The sequence below is a fragment of the Erinaceus europaeus genome, chromosome 11, assembly GCF_950295315.1.
Source record: "Erinaceus europaeus chromosome 11, mEriEur2.1, whole genome shotgun sequence".
Classification (NCBI taxonomy): domain Eukaryota; kingdom Metazoa; phylum Chordata; class Mammalia; order Eulipotyphla; family Erinaceidae; genus Erinaceus; species Erinaceus europaeus.
The window spans coordinates 53351415-53369816 of record NC_080172.1 but is presented as its reverse complement, the minus strand read 5'-3'; the positions used below and the strand labels follow the sequence as shown (position 1 = coordinate 53369816).

Genomic DNA, 18402 nt, shown 5'->3' with positions numbered 1-18402 from the left:
TAATTGGTTGTCTTCTCTCTTCCTGTCTCAGCCTGTCGTCGCCCCCCCCCCCACACACACACCAGGTTGTTCTAACCCAGCGACATCTGGATTATGGCTCTTCTGGTTACTCATGTGAAATGTAGAGTACAGGAGATCACTTAATTCTGTTCACACCCCCTTTTCCACTTCTGCACAGGCTGTGAGTGTTCCTGCCACACTGTCACATTGATCGTGGCTAACTCTGCCCCTAACTCTGCCCCTCAGCCCCTGGTCTTCTGTACCGGACACTCCCCTAGCTGTGGCATCCCAAAGATGTGAAAAAAATCCACCCGCTGTTGTGTCAGCTCTACTCCTTGCCCTGGCTCATTCTGATGGAATCCTTGATGGCAGGGAGAGGAATATTTTAGCTTCCTTCTTGCTTGTTGTAGAAAAGAGATCCAGAAAGATCTTAAGACCAACACATCTGTAGTTCTGAAAATGAACTTGACTCCCTCTGCTGCTTATCTGATGGGGCAGAAAGAGCTGGTCAAAATATGGTGAACAAAGAATTCAGTCTTCAGCATCATCTTCTGAAGCTCATTAGAATCTTCTAGCATGAGGGAGGGGGAGTAGCCAGAAATTCCCTTTTTTCCTTTCACTGCTGAGCTTGAGAGTTACCCTCCCTCAAACCTGTGAATGAAATGACCATTGCCCAGAACAGATCCTGGAGACATTCCTGAGCTCGTAAGGTGAGAGAGGAGGTGGTAAACAATCGATCAGTCAGGAGCCTGGCCTGTCCTGGATTCCTTTCCTCTGAGCCAGCCCAGATAGGATTTATGGCTCTGGACTGTCCCCAGGAAGTTGTCATAGATCATGATGTTAATCGCCATAGTTCTAAGTCCTTGTGTGGTAACATCAGGTACATACATGGCCCAGGGTCCTAAGCTGTCCCAATGCTGACACCAAAAGGAAAACCTGTGCAATTCTTCACCCACTCAGTCTGACCACACACTGAGCACTCAGTAGTGTGGATCTATGACAGCTTCCTCCTGAGTTTAAACCCTTGTGTCACATGTGCCAGAGTGATGTTGTGGTTATCGCTCTCATAAATAAATAAATAAATAAAATTGAAACTTGTCTTCAAGGATCAGAAGTGACACAATGGTGGAGCATCAAACTTGCAAATGTGAGGACCTGAATTCAGTCCTCAGCACCACATATATTAGTAATGCTTCATGCTTGTATTTTCATTAATAAATTAGTTTTAAAATAGAACTAGTATTTGTAGAATGTCAGGGTAGACATTTGTGACAAAACTTTTCTCAGTTATACATACGTTGGAGTACATTTGTTTACATATCATACTATTTATATATGTGTCTATGTTTATTGGATCGTGGTATAAATGTATTTTTAGGTCAAAAAAGTTTATAAGCCACTGTAGTAAGTTATACTGGCAAATAAAAGCACACATTATGAGATATTCTCTTTTAAATTTTTTAATTAATTTATTATTGGATAGAGACAGAAATTGAGAGGGTAGGTGAAGACAGAGAGGGAGAATGACAGAGGGACACCTGCAACACTGCTTAACCATTTGTGATGTTTTCCCCCCTGCATGTGGGGTCCAGGGGCTTGAACTTGCATCTTTGCACACTATGATGTGTGTGCTTAACCAGGTGCACCACTGCCTGGTCCCCTGACATTCTCATTAAGTTATTTTTGATATGAGCAACAGAGTGTGACTACAGCTAACTTAAGCAGAAGAGGTGTTTGTTAGAAGGAAATGGACAGCTCTCAGGATTGGAGGGAAAGCTTCACAGTGTCTGAACTAAGGGAGCCCCCTGGGTCTGAGTGGGTAGAAGCCACTCCTGAAGATGTTTACTTCCAGATGAATCAGTTCCAGCTGTTTTTGTCATTCTGCTCAAGATTCCAAGGAGTGTCTCTCACCCCTTAGCCAAGCATGTTGGGATTCCTTTGTTTAGACCCCACACCTATCCCCCAGACTCTATTACCCTGTGAAGGAAGAAGTTTCTCCAAAGCAAACCCAGGGATTCTACCAGTGAGGGAGAATGAAGCTGTGTGGAAACATGATAGAAGTTCACTACATTGGACTTTGGCTTTTCAAAGTCTGATTCTCTCTCTTAATCATTTTTTAATCTCAAGACTTCTATTTTTTATTCTTTTGCTAGAGGGAGGGGGGGAAAATATGTGTGAAAGAGACCACAGCACTTCAGTGCAGTGAGGCTCAGGCTCGAACCTGGGTTGCCCCCAGGGTGAATCAGCACAGTATCCAAGTGAACTATTTTAATGGTCCCAGATTATATGCTTTTTTTAAAAAAAGCAACAGAAACCCCAAAACATTAAGCAATTTTGCAATACACATCTGGAGAAAGTAAGCACAATGTAAATTACATAGAAGGAGAAGAGCATATGCTCATGGGGCTGGGTAGTGGCTCACAGAGTGAAGTACAAAAGTTATCATGCGTGAGGACCTGGGTTCAAGCTCCTCATCCCCACCTACAGGAGGGAAGCTTCATGAATGCTAGAACAGTGCTGCAAGCCATTTCTCTGTCTTCAGCTCTATCAAAAAGAAAGGAAAAAAATGGTAACTGGGAATAGTGGAGTTGTAGTTTAGGCATTGAGCCCCCTGGAAAAACAACAACCACAAAAACAAACTCATGATTTTTAAAAACTGAATGATATCAAAAGACTCTTTTAAAAGAAAATATGAGGGAGCTGGGCGGTAGAGCATCGGGTTAAGCGCATGTGGCACAAAGCGCAAGGACCGGCCTAAGGATCTTGGTTGGAGCTCCCGGCTCCCCACCTGTAGGGGAGTCGCTTCACAGGCAGTGGAGTAGGTCTGCAGGTGTCTTTCTCTCCCCCTCTCTGTCTTCTCCTGTCTCCATTTCTCTCTGTCCTATCCAACGACACATCAAGAATAACAATAATAACTACAACAATAAAAACAGCAAGGGAAACAAAAGGGAATAAATAAGTAAATAAATATTAAGAAAAAGAAAATATGTAAGAAAGACTTTATGCCTGAGGCATCGACGGTTTCAGGTTCAGACCCCAGCATCACCATAAGCCAGAGCTGAGCTTATGAGCTGGTAAAAAAAATAAATTAATTAACTAAAAGAAAGTAGCAAGCAGTTCTCTCTCTCAAGTCCTGCTTCACAGAAATGACCATTTTAATCATTTTTTATTAAAGATTTTTAGACTTTATTTTATTTGATAGGACAGGGAAATTTTGATAGGAAGGGGAGGGGAGAGAGAGACTTGCAGCACTGCTTACCACTTAGGAAGCTTTCCCCTTATAGGTGGGCACTGGGGGGCTTGAACCTGGATCTTTGGGCATAGTAACACATGTACTTAACCAGGTGCACTACTGCCCAGCCCCTTATTTTCAACTTTTAACTCTTTTGCTTAGTGCTTATTGTGACACTATTCAGAGATACAGAGAGAAAGACACAGAAAGACCAGAGTACTGCTCAGCTTTGACTTATGGTGGTGCTGGGGATTGAACCTGGGACCTCAGAGCCTCAGGCATGAAAATCTTTTGCAGAACCATTATGCTGCCTCCCCAGCTGTGTTTGATCAGCTTTTAAAATATTTTGAAATTTGTTTTGCATACAGAGAGAAAATGAGAGGGAATGGGGAGATAGCAAGAGAGAGAGAGAGAGAGAGAGACATCTGCAGCACTGCTGGGGACCAGGGACTTGAAACTGAGTCCTTGCTCACTGTTACATGTGTGTTCTACTGGGTACACCTGCCCCTGATTGATCAGCTTTTGATAGGTACTGCCTTGTTGGAATTATAAGTAGGTTTATACCCCCAACTACCCCTTACACATTCTCATTCCCTTCTCACAACTTCCCACTGTAATGATGTCACAGTTTCAGGCTATTGTAGGTTTTCTGCTAGTTGCATTATGGTTAAACATCTGGCGCTGTGAACCCCGTAGACTATAGTTGGAGCTTCAGTGTTTGCTTTGTCCAAGATTCCTTCAGTCAATTATCTCTTTAGTCTCCATTTTCTCCTCTGTCCGACAAGCAGGGGTATTTAATTGCACCCTTCACACAAGGCTGCTGCGAGGACAAATAAGGTCATACCTGTGAAGAGTGAAGCTATTTTTCCTTACTGACTCAGACTGAGCTGTGTCGGCTTCCCCTGGACCAAGGGGTAGTGGAAGAGCCTGGGAACTCCAGTTTGGTCAGAGTTTACTCTTTCTCTTCATTTTTGTTCTTTACTGTTTCTCCCACCTTTCTCTGAATTGAGTGCCTTGAAGGTGCAAAAGGGCCTGTTGGTAGACCCAGGATGAAGACCTGAGTAAACTTTGCTAATCCCCACTCAGCCAGGACAGGTGTTAGAGTGAGAGTCAGGGATCAGAGTTTACCTTCTCCCTCGAGGTCTCTGTCCCTCCTCCTCCTTTTCCTGACCTTGCCACCAAGACATCTGACATCCCATCGTACCTGGGTTCTTTGGTAAGATGGTTCCTTTTTAAGTCATCTGTCAGTGTTATCTTTCCTCAAGATTTTCTTTCATCTAATTTTTAAACATTTTGGTCCATCTTGACCAAAGAGACTATTCCTCTCTCTCTCTTTTTTCTTTTCCTTTCCTCCCGCCTGCCTGCCTGCCTGCCTGCCTTCCTTCCTTCCTTCCTTCCTTCCTTCCTTCCTTCCTTCCTTCCTTCCTTTCACATTTATTTTATTTACGAAAGTAGACAGAGTGGTCTGGGAGGTGGCATAGTGGATAAAGCATGTGAGAATCTGAGCATTACTCACTCTGGTACATGCAATCCCAGGGGTCAAACTCAGAAACCCATGCTTATAAGTAAGTCTAGCACTTTATCTATTGTGCCACCTCCCCAGGCCTAAGGTTCTTTCAGTGCCTGAGTAGACTGTGCAGAACTTGCACCTGGTTGAATGAACATGTTACAATGTGCAATGACATGAGTTCAGACCTCTAGTACCACCTGCAGGGGGAAAGCTTCACAAGTAGTGAAGCAGGGATGCAAGTATCTCTCTGTCTCTCTCCCTTTCTATCTCCCCCCTCCTCTCAATTTCTAGCTATCTGTATCTAATATATAAAATAAAATATTACAGAGAAAGGGAGGGAGAGAAAGATACCAGCAGACCTGCTTCACCGCTAGTGAAACATCCCTGCTGCAGGTTGGGAGCAGGGGCTCAAATACAGGTTCTGGGTGGGTCCTTGTGCAGAGAACTATGTGCACTTAACCGGTGTGCCATCGCTCAGCCCCTAACAGAAGAATCCTGATTTTTTTCCCCCAGAGCACTGTTGATTTCTGGCTTTTGGTGCTGTGGAAAATTGAACCTGGAACCTCAGAGCTTTAGGCTTTAAAGTCAGTTTGCATAACCATTATACTGTCTTCTCCACCCGCATTTTAAAAAAAATAACTGATTCATAGAAAGCTTACCATGAGTCTCATTTTCTTCCTTTTTTTTTTTTTTTAACCAGAGCACTGCTCAGCTCTGGTGTATGGTGGTGCGGGGGATTGAACCTGGGACTTCGGAGCCTCAGGCATGAGAGTCTCTTTGCATAACCATTATGCTATCTACCTCCACCCCCATTTTCTTCCTTATAATAGCTTTATTGAGATATACTTCACATACTTTGAAACTGTCCATGGAAAATATGCATTGCAAGGGGCCTGGGTGGTAGCTCAGCGGGTTAAGCGCATAAGGCACAAAGCACAGAGACCAGTGAAAGGATCCTGGTTTGAGCCCCCAGCTCCCCACCTGCAGGGGGGTCACTTCACAAGTGGTGAAACAGGTCTTCAGGTGTATATCTCTACTCTTCTCTGTCTTCTCCTCCTCTCTTGATTTCTTCCTGTCCTATCCAGCAATAACAATAACAGCTATAACAACCACAACAAGGCAACAAGGGCAACCACAACATGGGCAACAAAATGGGCAAAATAGCCTCCAGGAGCAGTGGATTTGCAGTGCTGGCACCAAGCCGCGGCAATAACCCTGGAGGCAAAAAAAAAAAATTAAATGTAAAAAGAACATATATGCATTACAGTGGTTTTCAGTACATCTGAAGTTGTACAGTCATCAGCACACTCAATTTTAGAATATTTTCATAACCCCATAAAGAAGCCTTGCAGTTACTGCCTTTCTCTACAGTTACTTGTTCTACTGATAGACATTTTATAGACATTTTATATCTTTTGTGACTGCCTTCTTCCAATCAACTTTTTTTTTTAAAGTTTTCTTTTAAGGTTTTATTTATTTACTACTGAAGGAGAAAGAACCAGAACATTATTCTAGTACATGCCCAGCCAGGGATCAAACTTGGGACCTTGTGCTTGAGAATCCAATACTTTATCCTTGACACCGCCTCCTGGATCACTAACATGTTTTTGAGGTGGATTGATACTGTAACATGACTCAGGATTTTGTTCTTTTTTATGAGTAGATAATATTTCACTGCATGTTGTAATATATTGTCACATGGTTCCACCCTGTGAAAATGAGGGTGGGCCTTTGGGTTGTGTACTTTCTCTTTTGTCTTCTTTTTTTGTGAACATTTATTTGCAAGTGTCTGACCAAGTGTTATGACCAAGACATAAGGTCTTGGTCCCTCTTGGAGAGTGATACTGAGGAATGGGCTTGCTGGGATCAAAACGTATGTAATTTTGAAAGAGGATTGATTTAGGGACTAGGTGGTGGTACACCTGGTTGAACGCACACGTTACACTCTGTAAGAACTCAAGTCAAACCTCTGGTCCCCACCTGCAGAAGGGACACTTCCCAAGTAGTGAAGCAGTGCTGCAGGTCTAGCTCTCTCTGTCTGTCTCCCCCTTCCCTCTCAATTTCTCTATGTCCTATCAAGTAAATCATACAAATTTAAAAAGTTAATATAAAAGAAAGAGGATTCATCTGGAGTTGCCGGTGCTCACTCCTGGGTGAATGAATTCTAAAGTGGCGAAAGCCCTCGCTCACTCTGTGGCCCTGGGGTGGGGGAGAAGCTCCTGGGCAGTGCTCCCTTTCAGGTTGGGTGATTGTCTGCTCTCTCCATGTGGGAGCCTGCCCCAGGCTCAGCCCACAAGTTCCTCTTCATGTCATTCTGCCTCCCTGATTCATTGTCAGATTTTGACCTTCAGGTGCATGACAGCTGATGGCTCCACGCCTGCTAGGAATCTGAGGAATCCTGGGCCCCGCAAAAGATCTATGCCAGGAGGATTACCCAGTGCTCGGGCATTTGACGCCAGCATTTGCCCATGTTTCTTCTGGGTGGGGGTGTGGGGTGTGGTGTGCACATCTGAGTGGTTTCGGTTCCAGACACATGTGCTCAGAGTGGGTGGGTCAGCTTCCCTGCCTGCTGGGGATGAAGGTACTTGCCTTTCTGGATCGCAGTGCAGAATCTTGGGCAACAGTTTTGTCTTCTAGGAGTGGAAGGCTTGGTGGGGTGATGGATATGTACCAGTTGGCTAGTAGTTCAGATTTAAGCCTAGTGGACAGGGACAAGGAAGGGGGGAAGGAAACGGAAGGTAGGCTAAGGATAGGTAGATGAGGCAGTAAAGAAAACGGGGAGTGGGGTGAGGGTCAGGCGGTGTGGCACACTGGGTTAAGCACACATAATAAGAAGCACAAGAACCTGCACAAGGATCCCAGTTTGAGCCCCTGGCTCCAGGAGGGTTGCTTCACAAGCACTGAAGCAAGTCTACAGGTGTCTCTTTCTCTCTTTCTCTCTATCACCCCTCCCCTCTTGATTTCTCTCTGTTTTATCCAATAAAATGAAAAAAATGAACACCAGGACCAGTGGATTCATGGAGCTGGCACTGAGCCCCAGTGATAACCCTAGAGGCAAAGAAGGAAAGAAAGAAAGAGAAAGAAAGAAAGAGAAAATGAAAAAAAGAGAAAGAAAGAGAAGAAAAGAAAATGGGATGGGGAGGGGGTGGGCAGAGGTGCTTCTGAGTAGGTACACATATTACCATGCACAGAGACTGGGGGCTGGCAGAAAAGTTCACCTGGACTGTGTACGGCCTTGCCATGCGTGTGACCCAGGTTCCAGCCCAGCCCTTGATGCATTGGGGGACGCTTTGGTGCTGTGTTCTCTCTCTCTCTCTCTCCCTCCCCCATTTTTCTTTCCTTCCTTCCATCTTCCCTCCTTTCTCTCTCTCATGAGCACTGAGGTGGGCACTGAACCCATGTGTTTGCACATGGTAACATATGCGGTCAGCCAAGTGTGCCAGTGCCCTGCCCCATGATGCACTCTTTCTATCAGAAAAAGTCAACCCAGAGTAGTGAAGCTCCAGAGACAACATAAAAGGATGGATGGATGGAAGGAAGGGAGAGAGGGAGGGAGGGGAAAGTGGTTTTCTAGGGACTAGGGGCCCAAGAGCAGAAGTCACAAAGCAAGGTGGTCAGAAAGGGGGACGGGTGGGGAGAGCTGCCCTTAGTCTCAGGCCAGCCATTGTGGGTAGCTGTCCTGGGATTTATGAATCCTTTAGGAGCTGCTCCATGCTGTGTCCTTCTCACTGCCAGCCCTGACACAGGATAGTGCTGGTGCTGCAGCTGACCATCTTGGGGCCACCCTGCACCCCTCTTCCTCCTTTCTCCCCCAGGTCACCTTGGGTGACCCTCCCTCCCCCTGCACAAAGCATGTCCAGCCCCTGCCTCTGGGTGGCAGCTGGACATGGAAGCTGTTCTCTCTTTCTCCCTCTCTATCAACCCTTCCCTCTTGATTTCTGGCTGTCTTTATCCAAGAAATAAATAAAATTAATAAAATTTTTTTAAAAAGGGAGGGTGGGGAAAAATAAAGGGTGGTGGCTGATGGTGCACCTGGTTGAGCATGCTTGTCACAATGCATAAGGACCTGCTTTCAAGCCCCTGGCCCCATCTGCAAGGAGAAAGCTTTGCAAGTAGTGAAACAGTGTTGTGGGTATCTCTCTATCTCTCTACCACCCCTTCCCTCTTGATTTTTTTGCCTGTCTCTATCTAATAAATAAAGATAATAAAAAATTTAAAAGAAAAAGAAAGCTATTTCCCTAATGAATCTGTGGGAAGGAGCAGGAAGGAGTCTCTGTGTCATGCTTGGGCCCACATTGCCTGCAGGAATCAGGACTGGGGACCCCCAGAAACAGAGTCCACTGGGCCGGCAGTCTGGGCCAAGATAGAGTACCCCACCTGTCCCACCTGGTCCTCCTGGCCTTCATCCCTGACTTTATGGGACCTGCTTCATTCCAGTCTCTTGGGAACCAGCATTTTAAGGGGGGCTATCAGTATCAAAATGTTTGCAGTTCTCAAAGGGAGGAGGACACTGAGTCATCCGCTGCTGTGGTAGCTCAGGAGGCCACTGATGCTTCAGAGGGGTCAGGACCAGCCTAAGGGGGATGGTGACAAGAGTCAAGTGCAGCTGAATTAAGGGTGCTGTCTTGAGCTGGCAAAATAGCTCACTTGCATAGTGTGCTGCTTGGTCATGTACACAACTCAAGTTCCGTCCCAGTCCCCACTGTGTTGGAGGAAGGTTCTATGCTGTGGTTTCTTTCTCTCCTCTTTCCTCTTCTATCTCTCTCTCTTAAAAAGATTTATTTGAGAGAGATAGAGACAGACAGACACCAGAGTACTGCTCAGCTCTGGTTTATGGTGGTGCAGGGGATTGAACCTGGGACTTTGGAAACTCAGGCTTGAGAGTTTCTTTGCATAACCATTATGCTATCTACCCCCACCCCAGCTCCTTTCTCTACCTCAAAAAAAGATGCTGCCTTTAAAAATTAAAAGTAATATTTGTCATTATGGGGGCTTCCCTGATTTAGAGCAGCTCTTTTGGATAGAAAGACAGGAAGTAGAGATGGAGAGGCAAAGAGAAAGACATCACAGTACTAAAGCTTCCCACAGGTGCTGAACTTGAACCTGGCTGTGCCCATGACAAAGAAACAGATTTATCTACTTACTAATTAATGTGAAAATGTGAGAGAGAGAGAGAGAGAGAGAGAGAGAGAGAGAGAGAGAGAATATGAATCAGAGCATCACCCTGGTACTTGCAATGCCAGGAATCAAACTCAGGACCTCAACATTCTGGCCACCACACTACCTCCAGGCCATAAGGATGCTGTTTATAATTTTGTGAACCATTATCAAATCACCAGGAAAAAAATAAATAAAAATGGGGAGGCATGGAACTTTGGTAGTGGGTGCAGTGTAATCTTATAATTTTGTAAACCAGTATCAAATTACTATTAAAAAAAAGACATGAAATAAATACTTACCTGGCAGGGGAGGGAGATAGCATGATCCCAGGGCAAGACTTATCCACTGTGGTTGTGCTGACCCTGTGATTTCCACTAGTGTGGGAAACTGAACTACATAATCTGTAGTAGTGGAGGACTGTGTTGACTTTCTTCCCAGAGGAAAAAGAAAAAAAGGAAGAGAGAGGGAGAGAAAAGGAAGCTGGTTTCTAGTGGGTGTGTGTGGGGTTTGGGGGGCAGCAATATGTCTTAGAGACCCGTGCCCACAGCCTAGCCCTGATGGCTCCTGTAGAAGCTGGTGATAGGGGACTGGGGTATCCTAGTTTCCACAGCTGGTTTCTTACTACCCTGAGTGGTGCTGGGAGCACCTCTGAGGCCTCCCTATCTCTCCCCAGTATCTCCATCTCTGACCCTGAGCTATTCCTTTGCCTCGACCCTGCCTGAGTCACCAGCGGAGATGTGTTTGAACAGTGGAGAGGCTGCCTGTAATTTGGGGGTGGCTGGGCTTCTCTCCAGGTTTGTTTATGAGGTTGGAGGTTGCTTGCCTTGTGATTAGCTCTGTTCCTTTTCCCCTAGAGAACAGGGCTCTGTTTCCTCCCTGGCCCATCATAATGCTTACCATTTTGGGGGTGTCCTTTAGCCTCCTGGGTCCTCAAGGCCATTCCAGCTCTGGAATATGACCGATGGCACCAGAGAGGGACCCGGTGTCCCTTCTCTGCTTTGGGCTGGGGGTATGGGGTGACGCCCGGGAGCTTGCAGACTGGCTCCTCTGGTTCTGGAGGGGGCGGTATAAGAGAAGCCTGATTTTCCAGAGCTGCTTGGGAAAGTCCGGCTGCCTCACCTTTTGTGACGTGGTTTATGGTTTGCAAAGCACTTTCCCACTGTTCCTATGCACTTGTCCAGCAGAGAACATTGCAGCTCAGGGAAATAGAGATCTGTTTAGGAACCAGCGGCTGGGCCTAATGGTGATGCAAAGGACTTTCAGGCTTGAGACACCAAGGTTCCAGGTTCAGTTTCCTGCACCACCATCAGCCAGAGCTAGGGTCTGTTTTTCTCTGTGTGTCTCTTTCTCATTAAAAACAAAAAAATAAACCCAGTGGGTATTGTTCAGACTCAGGCCCTCACCTCTGACCCCAGCTTTAACACTTTTCCATTCCTCTTTGTGTACTTTGTGACAGGAGCTCTGTCCAGTGAGATTTTTGTTTTTTGTTGCTAAAGTTTTTTTTTAATATTTATTTATTCCCTTTTGTTGCCCTTGTTTTATTGTTGTAGTTATCATTGTTGTTTTTGATGTCATCATCATTGTTGGATAGGACAGAGAAATCGAAAGAGGAGGGGAAGACAGAGAGGGGGAGAGAAAGATAGACACCTGCAGACCTGCTTCATCACCTGTGAAGCGACCCCCCTGCAGGTGGGGAGCTGGGGGCTCGAACTGGGGTCCTTGCACTTTGCACCACCTGCACTTAACCTACTTCACTACCGCCAGGCTCCCTTGTTGCTAAAGTTTAAAGCACTCTAGAAGTGTATGTAGTGGAGAGTGGGAGCACAGAACCCATTAGTGTGTAATGTTACAATTTTGTAAACCAATAAAAAACGGGGAGGGGGAATTGGCAGTGGCGCACCTGGTTGAGTATATGTGTTAGTTACTATATGTAAGGATCTGGGTTCAAGACCCTGGTCCCCACTTGCAGGATGGGGAAAGCTTCATGGATGGTAAAGCATTGCTGCAGGTGCTTCTCTCTCTCTCTCTCTCACTCTCTCTCTGTTTCTCCTATCCTTCTCAATTTCTCTCAGTCCTATCAAAGTAAATAAATAAATAAATAGAGAAAAGAAGTAGGGTGAAGGTCTCTTTTTAGTAAAGATTTATTTATTTGAGAGAGGAGGAGAGAGAAAGAGAACCAGAGCATCACTCTGGCACATGAAATGCCAGGGATTAAAACTTGGCATCGGGGATCAGGAGGTAGTGCAGCAGGTTAAATGCACGTGGCGCCAAGTGCAAGGACCGGTGTAAGGATCCCGGTTCTAGCCCTGGCTCCCCACTAGCAGGGGAGTCGCTTCACAAGCGGTGAAGCAGGTCTGCAGGTGTCTATCTTTCTCTCCTCTTCTTTGACTTCCCCTCCTGTCTCCATTTCTCTCTGTCCTATCCAACAATGATGACATCAACAACAACAATAATAACTACAACAACAATAAAAACAACAAGGGCAACAAAAGAGAAAATTTAAAAAACAAACAAACAAAACAAAACAAAACAAAAAAACCCTGGGATCCCAGGTTTGAGGTTTAAGGCTTTATCCATTGCACCACACCTTGGGCCACTGGAATGAAGGTCTCTTTATTCCCTTGTTCTCAGATTTCAGTGTGTATGAATTCAGTGCTTTCCTGTGTGTTTGCTTATAAGGAATTCTTTGTGCTCTCATGGTTAGGAGCAGAAACTCTAGAGACAGTGGGCCTGGGTTTGAGTCCTGCTCTATCTGTTACTTGTTACTTGACCTTGGACAAGATGAAAACATCTTTGCCTTAGTTTCCTCATCTGGTTTGGGGCGCTGATAATAATACCTACCATGAGTATTGTTATGAGGCTTAGATGGAAGGCACTTAGGGCAGGTCCCAGTGGGGCTCAACACATACAGTAAGTGGAATTGGCAGTTAACAATTATGTATGTAACATTTATGTGTGCATATCAATATATACATGTAAATATAGGAGATGTCACATTATTTTGTGAATTTATTTGTAGATGAATTTTTTTTTTCATTTTTCTATACCTTTGAAATCTGGGGCTAGGTGGTGGTACATCCTAGTAGAGCAGACATATTGCCATGCTTAAGAACTCAGGTTCAAGCCCCTGGTCCCCACCTGCAGGGAGGAAACTTCATGAGTGCTGCAGGTGTCTCTTTCCCATCCTCTTCTCTCTGTATATATCAAAAATAAATAAATCTCTTAAGAAATAATAATATATCCTGAAATCTCTCAGTTTGTAGAGGCTTGTTGATGCGTACATCATAGTGTATATGAGACTATACTTTGGTCACTCACTCACTCACTAGACAATAGTTATGCTGTTTCCAGTTTTTAACTGTTGTAAACACTATTTTACTTGACAGTTTTCATATATCTTTGGACAGATTGTATATAGATTTTTCAAAGGGCATACTGCTAAATATGGAATTAGTAGGTAAACATGTCTATAAAATGTGTAAAATCTTTTTTAAAATATTTTTTATTACCTCTTGTTGCCCTTGTTGTTTTATTGTTGTAGTTATTATTGTTGTTGTCGTTGTTGTTGGATAGGACAGAGAGAAATGGAGAGAGGAGGGGAAGACAGAGAGGAGGAGAGAAAGATAGACACCAGCAGACCTGCTTCACCACTTGTGAAGGGACTCCCCTGCAGGTAGGGAGCTGGGGGCTCGATCCAGGATCCTTAAACTGGTTCTTGTGCTTCATGCCACGTGCACTTAACTCACTGCGCTACCACCCGACTCCCGTGTAAAATCTTATTAATATCAAATTTCAATAATATTTTTATAAGCTTACATATTATCCAACAACATGTGAGCTTAGTCTTTTCCCCTGCATCTTTGCCAATCTCAAATATTAATAGCTTTCATAACTGCCCTTCTGCTGATCTACATGTGATATGCTAGGGACCTCAGTGGTGACACGGAAGCTACAGCTTTGGACTTAAAAGTATAAGATTCCATTCAGGGGAGATAGCATAATGATAGGGAAAGAGAAAGATGCTTCACTGCTTACGAAGCAACCCCACTGCAGTGGGGAGCCAGGGGCTTGAACCAGGATCCTTGCCTGAGTCCTTGTGCTTTGTACTGTGTGTGCCTAATTTGGTGCACCACCGCCTGGCCCCCATTTTCCATTTTCTTGTCTGTGTACTGACAATATTTTGCTACTCCATGCAATGTTGCTGCAAACATAGGCTTCTTCATGTCTTGTTTTTGCACCCTTAAATCTATGAATCTCAATCAAATTTCTGACACCCCCTTCTCCTAATGGTACTTATGCTGCTTCAACCTGAATTTTCCTGACTTTTTATGAAATTGAACATCTTTCATGAATAAACAGATAAACAAATAAAACAAAAAAGCAGCAAGTGCTTTAGAATTTGAAGAACAGTTAGCCTGGAGCGGGGAGAGGAAGTAAGAACTAGAAGGGGGCCAGAGTGGGCTTCTTGGGTGCTGGGGAAATTTGTTTGCTGGTCAGAGTCCAGTTTGTGAAAATTACTTGACCTTTATGATACCCCTACTTTCATGAGTCAATGTTATTAATTTTAAAAAGCTTACTTAAAAAAAAAGATTTATTTACATATTAGTGAGGGAGGGAAGGAGGAAGAAGGTAAGGGAAAGGGGAGAATGGGGAAAGAACCAGAGTACATTCAGTGCAGGGAGGTGAACTCAGATCCTCATGTTTGAGAGTCCAGTGCTGTAGACACTGAGCCACCTCCCAGGCTGAAATTTGTTTTGTTATGTTTATTTGCTTGCTTGACTCCTGGGCTACATACTACTCCAGGCTGACTTTTTCAGATAGAAAAAGTGAGAGAGAGACAGAGACAAAGACAGAGAAGCAGAGCGGCCAAGTACCAAGTCTTTCTTCAGTGAAATAGGAAAATAGTAGCGGTTGTGCATATGGGAAAACAACACATTTATCCTTCGTATCATGGAGCATCCCCCCATGACCAGGCCTATCATCACCTCTACCACATAATCTCTTGACTCCCACCAGTCCCTGCCTCTGCCTGTTGTTTTTTTTTTTCCTAAGAAGCATGAATGTTGTCACTTTAAGAAGAAGTACTGAGGACTAGGAAAGGGGCTGAGTGGGTGGTGGTGCTCCTGATTGAGCACACATGTTGCAATGTGCAAGGACCCAGGTTCAAGCTCCTGGCCCCCACCTGCAAGGGGGAAAGCTTCACTAGTGGTGAAGGCGTCTTGCTTGTCTTTTTCCCATTCTACCTCACCCTTCTCAAGCCCCAGCAATAACGCTGGTGACAAAAATAAATAAATAAACAAACAAAGTAAATAAATAAAATAAAATAGAGGAAAAAAATTAAAAATCGGTCCAGGTGAGGGCACAGTAGATAAGGGTATTGGACTTAAATGCATGGGGTGCTGTGTTCAACTCCTAGCATCACGTGCTAGCATAATGGTCTGGTATTCTCTCTCGCTCTCTCAAAGCAGACATGAGAAGACGAGAAAACAAGAAAAATGAAGCAGAAGTGAAGAAAGGAAATTCTAAGAAGGAATATGAGTAGTTAGTGGATTTATGGAAAGCTTTGGGGGCTAAATTCAGGGCCTCACAGTCAGAAGATGCATCTACTCCAGTTCTATAACCTGAGCCAGTGTTGGTTGCTTTTAGATTGCTTATATTTGTCAAATTATTGAGTATAGTTTTGTGTCTGAATTCTTAATATTTCTGTAAGGTTCATCCTCGTTCATTCTTTTTCAACATTGTACATTATTTCATTGTATGACTATATCATAATTACTTTATACTATCTCATTTATTTTTTTATTCACTTATTTATTTATGAGAGAAAGAACCAGAGCATCACTCTGGCACATGTGATGCTGGAGATCAAATGCAGCACTTTGTGCTCACAGATCATAAGTTCTACTCGATGCTGCATCTCCTAGGTCTCTTGTCTGTTGTACTTTTGATGAAGATTTGGGTAGTTCAGGGTGGAAGGCAGATAGCATAATGGTTATACAAAGAGACTCTCATGCCTGAGGCGCTAAAGTCCCAGGTTCAATCCCCCACAACACCATAAGCCAGAGCTGAGCAGTGCTATCGTTAAAAAAAAAAAAAAAAAGATTTGGGTATTTTATAGTTTTGAGCTATAATAAAAATATTATTGTTTGGCCTAAGAAATGGCAAGTAGGTAAAGCTCATGAGGAGTTTGATTCCCAGCTCTACATATGCTAGACTGATATTCTGGCCTCTCTTTATCTCTCTTCCACTAGTAAAGTAAATAAAATACTTTTTTTAAAGACAAAAAATTATAAGTGTGAGCATTTTAGTATGTGTTTAAGGATTATATACATAGGTGTTTCTGTTGGCTTTATGATTCAGAGTGGATTTGCTATGTTAGGAGATACATGCATGTTTTTTACTTCTATTTATTATTTTACCAGAGCACTGCTCAGCTCTGGCTTATGATGGTGCTGGAGATTGAACTGAGACCTCCAAACCTCAGACATGAAAGTCATTTTGCATAGCCATTATGCTGTCTCCCCAGCCCCTGCTCATCTTTAATAGATGGTACTTGTGGCAATAAACATTTCCATCACCTGCGTATGAGAGCTCCAGTGGTCCCACATACCTCAACATTGCTTTGTTTTCATTTCAGTCACTCTGATGGGTAGTTTGTGGTATTGCCTTGTGGCTTTAGTTTCTAGTTCTTTGATGATGCTGACTCAACGGTGTTGAACACTTTTTCATGTTTATTGACCATTTGGATGTTCTTGTCTCTAATGTCTCCTTAGAAACCTTTTGCCTTTTATTTTTTCTCCAGTGCACTGCTTAACTTTGGCTTACGGTGGTGCTGGGGATTGAATTTGGGGCATCATAGCCTCAAGCATGAAGGCCTTCTACATAGCTATTGTGCTACCGCCCTGATTTTTTTTGCCTATTTTTCCATTGGGCTCTTTCCTCCCCCCTCCTATCTCCCTTTAAATAAGATTTAAATTTTTGAATGATTTCAGATTTACAGAAAAGGTAAAAGAAAGTACAAAGAATTCTCGTATACTTTTCATCTATTTCCCCCCACTGTTCATCTCTCTCTTTTTTAAACTAGAGCACTGCTCAGCTCTGACTTATGGTGGTGTAGGGGATTGAACCTGGGACTTTGGAGCCTCAGACATGAAATTATTTTTGCATAACCATTATGCTGTCTACCCCTTCCCCACTGTTCATATCTTACATAACCATGGTACCTTTGTCATTACAGAGAAATGAATGTTAATACAATACTGTTAACTAAGTTACAGACTTTATTTAGATTTTACCAGTTTTGTTTTTTAATTTATTTCTTTATTGGGGAATGGGGAATTAATGTTTTACATTCAACAGTAAATACAATAGTTTGTTCATGCATAACATTCCCCAGTTTCCCATTTAACAATACAACCCCCACTATGTCATTTATCATCCTTCATGGACCTGTATTCTCCCCACCCACCCACCCCAGAGTCTTTTACTTTGGTGCAATACGCCAATTCCATTTCAGGTTCTACTTGTGTTTTCTTTTCTGCTCTTGTTTTTCAACTTCTGCCTGAGATTCACCAGTTTTTCTACTAGTGACAAAATGCTTTCTGGTCCAGGATACCACATCATGTTTATTATTTTTGTTTTGAAGGAATTGTTTATTTATTTATTTTGCCTCCAGGGTTATCACTGGTGCTTGGTGCCTGCACTATGAATCCACTGCTCCTGGAGGCCAATTTTTTTTTTTTATTATTATTGGATAGGACAGAGAGAATTTGAGAGAGAAAGGGGAGATAGAGAGGAAGAGAGAAAGAAAGACACCTGCAGACCTATTTCGCCGCTTGTGAAGTAACCCCCCTGTAGATGGGGAGTGGAGGCTCAAATCCAGGATCCTTGCATGGATCCTTGTGCTTTGTACTATGTGCACTTAACCCTATTAATTTTATTTTTAATGCCATATATACATGGGGGGGTGGATACCAAAGCACTGCTCCACTCTGGTTTATGGTTGTGCTGGGAACTGAACCTGGGAACTCAGAGCTGCAGGCCTCAAAGTCTTTTGCATAATGATTATGCTATCTCCCCAGCTCTAGTCTGAATAATTTTAGTCATATATATGTGGAGTGAAATTTTCTGCTCTGTGGATTTCCTTGTACTGTTTTAGTGGTATCTGGAAGAAGGAACCAAAGTTAATAAATCTAATATAAGACTGGGGAGATAGCATAATGGTTATTCAACACAGATTTCATGCCTGAGGCTCTGAGCTCTCAGGTTTAATCCCTAACACCACCATAAGCCAGCATGAATAGAAAAATTATATAGGGGGGCTGGGCGGTAGGGCAGCAGGTTAATCGCACATGGCACAAAGCACAAGGACCAGAGTAAAGATCCCAGTTTGTGCCCCCAGCTCCCCATCTGCAGGGAGGTCACTTCCCAAGCAGTGAAGCAGGTCTTCAGGTGTCTATCTTCCTCTCCCCCTTTCTGTCTCCCCCTCTTCTCTCAATTT

General features: G+C 43.8%; 1 protein-coding gene across 2 annotated transcripts in view; it reads left to right on the top strand.

Annotated features, from left to right (window-relative positions):
- Window positions 1-18402, top strand: part of TUFT1 (tuftelin 1) — a 56326-nt gene that overhangs the window by 1120 nt on the left and 36804 nt on the right. The gene's annotated exons all lie outside the window — the stretch shown is intronic.